The sequence below is a fragment of the Salvelinus sp. IW2-2015 genome, unplaced genomic scaffold (assembly GCF_002910315.2).
Source record: "Salvelinus sp. IW2-2015 unplaced genomic scaffold, ASM291031v2 Un_scaffold1003, whole genome shotgun sequence".
Classification (NCBI taxonomy): Eukaryota; Metazoa; Chordata; class Actinopteri; order Salmoniformes; family Salmonidae; genus Salvelinus; species Salvelinus sp. IW2-2015.
The window spans coordinates 410,813-417,688 of NW_019942683.1; the positions used below are offsets into that span (position 1 = coordinate 410,813).

Here is a 6,876-nt window from a genome sequence, read left to right on the forward strand (position 1 = left end):
GGCACAGATCTGGGAAGGGACCCAAAAAATGGCCGCAGCATTGAAGGTCCCTAAGAAAACAGTCGCCTCCATCTTTCTTAAAATGGAAGAAGTATCAAACCAACAAGACTCTTCCAAGAGCTTGCCGCCTGGCCAAACTGAGCAATCGGGGGAGAAGGGCCTTGGTCAGGGAGGTGACCAAGCACCCGATGGTCACTCTGACAGAGCTCCAGAGTTCCTTTGTGGAGATGGGAGAACCTTCCAGAAGGACAACATCTCTGCAGCACTCCACCAATCAGGCCTTTCTGGTAAAGTGGCCAGACGGAAGCCCCTCCTCAGTAAAAGGCACATGACAGTCCACTTGGAGTTTGCCAAAAGGCACCTCGAGACTCTCAGACCATGAGAAACAAGATTGAAATCTTTGGCCGGAATGCCAAGCGTCACGTCAGGAGGAAATCATTATGGGGTATTGTGATGTCATTATGGGGTATTGTGATGTCATTATGGGGTATTGTGATGTCATTATGGGGTATTGTGTGTAGATTGATGAGTAAAAAACACAATCTAATCTATTTTAGAACAAGGCTGTAGCGTGTCAAGGGGTGTGAATGCTTTCAGAATACAATGTATTCAACAGCTTTTTGAGAGAGACAACCGTACTACTGTGCTGCTTCCAAAACCAGAGAAGAAGAATGAGATGGAAGATGGAATAGGTGGATGGAAGAGTGAGCCTGGTGTCAGATCGGTTTATGTTATAGACGAGCCTTAACCTATGGTCATTTTTGTCAGGACAGCACAAACGTGTCTGCGACCAGGCTATGAAAGAGAGAGAGATGTCAGGCTTGGGAACAAAACAGGGACCAAACCAGATGTTTRGAAAAAGCCCTTGTCAGAATACAGTATTAGAGCTTTACCAGCATCACAATACAGATATATGTCATTTAATATGCACGTAATTATGATCACATTCTTCTTGTATTCATGTCATGTTTGATTGTTGGTCGTAAGACACCATTTTACATACTAGTGACTTCTTAAACCAGCTTGAATCTGAGTCAATAAATTCTTGTATGTTGTTCACAATATGAAAATATTGTTATGTCTAGGTTTTAGACTGTGAAAAACTTCTCGTTGTATCATTTAAAAACTTAAAAACATAACAGTTCTCATATAAAATCTAAAGTAATAGATAAAACTACTAATAACTAAGTCAAATCTAACTTCAACCCAAATGTGGTCAAAATGCTGACATTTGATAAGCCTAGACATAACAATATTTTCATATTGTGAATAACATACAATAATTTATGGCCCAGAAAATAACAGCTGTCATGGCGTCTGGCATCATAAGTAGTACCTGTTGTGACAAGTCAGTCACATTGCATACAGGGATATAACCATAGATGGTGTTTTGAAATCAACAACCTTGTTCCACTTTTCACAGCTGCGAACCCGGTCTGTAGTGAGCCTCAAGCGCTTGCCGTGCTGTAGACCGTACGCCCAATAAATAGTGTTTAAACATGATTTTTTATATGACTACCTCATCCTCTGCTACCCACACATACAATTTCTATCTGTAAGGCTCTCTCAGCGAGCAGTGAATTTCAAACACAAAGACCAGCGAGGTTTTCCAATTGTCTCTTCAAAGGGCACCTATTGGTAGATGGTACAAATTAAAAAGCAGACATTCTGAATATCCCTCTTGAGCATGGTGACAGTTATTAATTTACACTTTAGATGGATTATCAATACACCCAGTCGACTTACAAAGATACTGACATCCTTCATAACTTCAGATGCCTGAGGGGAAGGAAACTGCTCAGGATTTCCCAGTTAAGGCCAGTGGTGACTTTAAAACAGCTTACAGAGTTTATGGCTGTGATAGGAGAAAACTGAGGATGGATCACAACATTACTTAACGATTACACAATACTAACATAAGTGACCGGAAGAAAGGAAGCTGTACAGAATATTGCCCTGTAATACAACTGTTATGTTTTGGGCAAATCCAATACAAACAACATTCTGAGTAACACTCTCCTTCTTTCCAAGCCATAGTGGGGCTGCATCATGTTCATTGGTATGCTTCTAAGCATTAAGGAGTTGGGCGAGATTCAGGATAAGAAAAGAAAGAATAGAAAAAGTGGAGCTAAGCACAGACAAGAATCCTAGAAAACCTCAGTCTGCTTCTCCACAAACACTGCGGAGAATGACTCCAAACTTTCGGAGGACACATAACCTAAAACACAAGACCAAATACTGCACTGGAGTTGCTTACAAGAAGACAGTGAATGAGTGGCCGAGTTAGTTTTGTCTTAAATCTGCCTTGAAAAATCTACGGTAAGACCTGAAAATGGTTGTTCTAGCCGATGAATCAGATAAACCAATTTGACAGAGCTTGAAGATTTAAAAAAAATATTATAATAATGGGCAATGTTACACATTCAGGTGTGAAAGCTTGTAGAGGACTTACCCAGATTGATCACAGCTATAATCATGCCCAAGTATTGCCCGCGGGTGAATTTACTTATGTAAGAGATATTTCTGTTTACATTTTGTAAAAACGTCAACTTTTTAATTATTTGGGTATTGTGTGTGATGGATGAGGGGGAAACTGTTATCCTTTTTGAATTCGGGCTGTAACAAAATGTGAATAAGTCAAGGAGATGCAATAGTGACGGCAATTTGTAGTAATTTATCTTTAGTCTGCAGCTGAGCCAGCAGCAGGGGTCGTCCCTGGGGGCCAGTTTCCTTGGGCCCAGATTAAGCCCCAGACGCGGATAAGCCCCAGACGCGGAATTAAAACCCCAGACGCAGATTTAACCCCAGACGCAGATTAAACCTAGTTCCTGGACACTACTAGATTATTCTGCAATTGAAAGTGCCCCTTAGTCCAGACCAGGTTTATCTTTGTCCTGGTGAAAACCATCAACACTAAAACACCCAAATTACCTTTTTTGTGTTTGATTTAGAATTGCCAGTTCATTGGTTCTTCAGGTCAGACACCTTTTGTACCTTTTTTCCAAGAGAACGTTCGATGAAGAACAACCATGTTCATCAGCAACTAGACCCATAGGCAGCTACTGTAGCAGAAACGTACATGTTGGATGTTCATCAGCACTAGACCCATAGGCAGCTTACTTGTAGCAGAAACGGTTACATGTTGGATTGGTTTTTTCCATCAGGCACTTAGACCCATAGGCAGCTACCTGTAGCAGAAACGGTACATGTTGGATGTTCATCAGCAACTGACCCATAGGCAGCCTTAACTGTAGCAGAAACGGGTACATGTTGGATGTTCATCAGCAACTAGAGCCCATAGGCAGCTACTGTGCGACGGTACATGTTGGATGTTCATCAGCAACTAGACCCTAGGCGCTTTACTGTAGCAGACGGTACATGTTGTAATGATGAGATTTGAAGAAATTTAACTTTCATTGATTCTCATCCGTATGGATCTTCTGACGTTAGCTTGCCTGTACCTCTCTCGATCTACGTACACTCGAATATGCGGATAATCTGTTGGAGGCAGTTCCACAGCTGTGCCTATTGATCCATTACGTGCGTCCATATTTAGAATCCTGATTGAGATCTGAGAGACGAGGTCCATCAGCTATGGTGAACTAGTGTCATATATGAACAGTATATCGCATCCTCCGACCTTGACTCCTAACTACTTAGCATTGCACTCATCGCAAAACAGTTAAGGATCATCGCGAAGTTCCTTGCTATGACAGTTAGCTTGCCTATGTACACCTACGCTCTTCTCCAGATCCCCTCATCAGTAAATGTCAAATTCGAATACTTGTTAATTAAGTCACATACAACATGGGATTGGAAGCCCAAGGACTAAGGCTCTTAAACTGAGTTCTAGGAAACGATGCAGCCATTACTCATGTGTAGCTCGAGACAATGCGTATGATGACCGTCGTCATGAGTTCACGACCTAACTTGTCAAAAGAGATTCCTATACATATATACGCAACTCAGTAATCATAGGTGCAGATAGACGCTACACCGACATATCCAGCGCTACTTACACCTGTCATATACAACAGACTACCCACATACCTACTTTGAGTTGATTGCGAAGAGGATAAGAATGATGTACAATAACGGATCATATGCCGCGAATGAGTGGTGGGTACAAGAACGGCCTAGGCAGAGCATAATCGAGTCGCCAAAAATCTACGGTGTACTAATGATGGGATATGTTGAGTTACGTGATATGAGTTAGGGGAAAAGAAGCCTGATGCAAGCATACTAGCGCTTCAGTGCCGCGCTATGTAAACATAACATAATTCATGTGTTTACAGGTGGCATAGAAGTGGAGCATGGATAGTTCGTCAATAACATAGTGTCTACGATGCAATAAGGATTACCTCGCAAGTTAACGATGAAATGATCGGATGAGGACGAAATGGCAAGCACATAAACTTCAAAAGAATCCCAATTTGACTTTGTAAGATTGTGGCAGGCGGTGATGTAACATAGATAATTTAGGTTGCGCCAAATCTGCATTACAGTGGCTAAATAGTCCCGTACTCATATAATTTGATACACTCATGCCAATGCACGAGAATTGGGCGCCCATATTTCTTATACATTAGATTGCGAACTAGAGTGAGTCTCGCTGTACCTGAGGATGGTTTCTGCGAACGGCCGCGTCAGAATAGGTTCAAGTTAATGGTTGGTGGCCACTGATTTAACCAGTCTGATTTACCTTGAGTGATTAGAAGCTGGTGTTTTGTACGTGCAGTACGTCCACTGCCGTGGGTATGCATGCGGCACCTATCCCGATCATAGGACCATCGGCCTTACTTGGCCATGTGCATAGCAGGGGGATGACAGGCCAGGTGGCTTGGGGTGAAGTTGTTGTCCTTGATGATCTTTATGGCCTTCCTGTGACATCGGCGTGGTGTAGGTGTCCTGGAGGGCAGGTAGTTTGCCCCTTGGTATGCGTTCTGCAGACCTCACTCCCTCTGGAGGCCTTAACGGTTGGTGGGCTCGGAGCAGTTGCCGTACCAGGCGGTGATACAGCCCGACCAGGCATGCTCCCCAATCGATTGTGCATCTGCTAGAAGTTTGCTCCGAGTGCTATTAGGTGACAAGCGAATTTCTCAGCCTCCTGAGTTGATAGAGGCGCTGCTGCCAACTTCTTCACAACGCTGTCCTGTGTAGGCTCAAGACCGAAATGAAGTAGTGGACCAATTCAGTTTGGTCCGTGAGTGTACCCGAAGGAACTTAAAACTTTGCCACCTTCTCCCCTACTGAACCCGGTCGATTTGTGAGATAGGGGGGTGCTCCCTCGGCTGTTCCGTGAAGTCCACAATCATCTCCTTTGTTTATTGTGGACGATGAGTACGTGTAGGTGTATTTCCTGACACCACACTCCGAGGGCCCTCACCTAACTCCCACTGTAGCCAGTCTCGGTCGTTGTGGTGATCAAAGCCTCAGCTTTAGTGTGATCCGCAAAACTTGATGATCGAGTTGGAGGCGATGCAAACATGCACGCCATCGTGGGTGAAAGGAGTACAGGAGAGGCGCTCAGAACCACCCTTGTGGGCCCCTCAGTGATGTTGAGGCATCGAGCGGGGTGGAGATGTATGTTACCTACCCTCACCCCCTGGGGCGGCACCGTCACGGAAGTCCAGGGACGCAAGTTGGCAGCAGGCGGGGTCAGAGACCCAGGGGTCTCAGCTCTGATGACGAGGTTATGGAAGGAGTAACTAATGTGTTAAAATGCAATGGCTGTAATCTGATGAGACAGCGAATTCTCACATGGGTCATTCCTCATTGTCCAGCATGGGTTAGGCAGTGTGCAGTAGCTGGTTGCATTGCGTCTCTGATGGAGCCGTTATTGAGTCCGTAAGCAAATTGGAAGTGGTCTAGGGTGCTCCGCTAGGCCGGGCGTGCTGGAGTGATCATTGGTCCTTGACCTAGCTCTACTCAAAGCACTTCATGCTGAGGAGTGAGTGCTACGGGATAGTCGTTATAGGCTCAGTTACCTTAGCTTTCTTCGTTCGCAAACAGAACAATTAGGTGGCCATCTTAGAAGCATGTGGGAACCAGCAGACATGGATAAGGATTGATTGAATATTTCCGTAAAAACACACCAGCCAGCTGGCTCTGCCGCATGCTCTGAGCGACCGGGCTGGAATTGCCGTCTGGCCTGCGCCTTGCGAGGGTTAACCACGTTTAAATGTTTTATCACCTCGGCTGCAGTGATGGAGAGGCCCGCAGAGTTTTTGGTAGCGGGGCCGTGTCAGTGGCACTGTCATTGTTCCTCACAAGCGGGCAAAAAGTTGTTCTAGCCTGTCTGGGAGGCAAGACGATCCTGAGTTCCTCGACGGGGGCTGGTTTCTTTTGTCAATCCGTGCATTGACTGATAGACCCAGTGACTCCACATACCTCTATGTGTCTGAACGCTGTTGAATTCTCGAACCTCGAATTTGTCTCTGTACTGAGAAACTTAGCTGTTTAGATCTGCTGGGCGGAGAAGATAGCTACACTGTTTGCTATTCGGTCATTTGCTTCCGGTCACCTTGCCCTGGCTTAAAAGCCAGTGGTTCGCGCTTTCAGTTTTACACGCAAATGCTGGCCGTCAATCCACGGTTCTGGTTTGGAATGTATGTTATATCGTTGGCTGTGGGACGACATCGTCAATGCACCCTTCCATAATGAACCTCGCTCACCGAATCAGATAATTCGTCAATATTGTTGTTGGACGCCGATGCTCCGGAACATCATTCCATCCGCGTGACTTGAAGCAGTCTTGAGACAAGTGGATTCAGATTGTGTACGGACCGCGTTGAACAGACCTGAGCGCGGAGACTCTGTCTGTTTGGTTTCGGTTTCGTAGCAGAATCAACAAAATGGAAGTCGTGGATCAGCTTA

General features: G+C 45.0%; 1 long non-coding RNA gene across 1 annotated transcript; it reads right to left on the reverse strand.

The window, feature by feature from the left end:
- Window positions 1-3,028: 3,028 nt before the first annotated feature.
- LOC139024101 (uncharacterized) lies at window positions 3,029-3,340 on the reverse strand. Its single transcript, XR_011475325.1, has 3 exons — window positions 3,290-3,340; window positions 3,189-3,227; window positions 3,029-3,062 (listed from the first exon to the last, which is right to left on the reverse strand). It is a non-coding gene; the product is annotated as an uncharacterized lncRNA (long non-coding RNA).
- Between the last annotated feature and the right edge of the window lie 3,536 nt (window positions 3,341-6,876).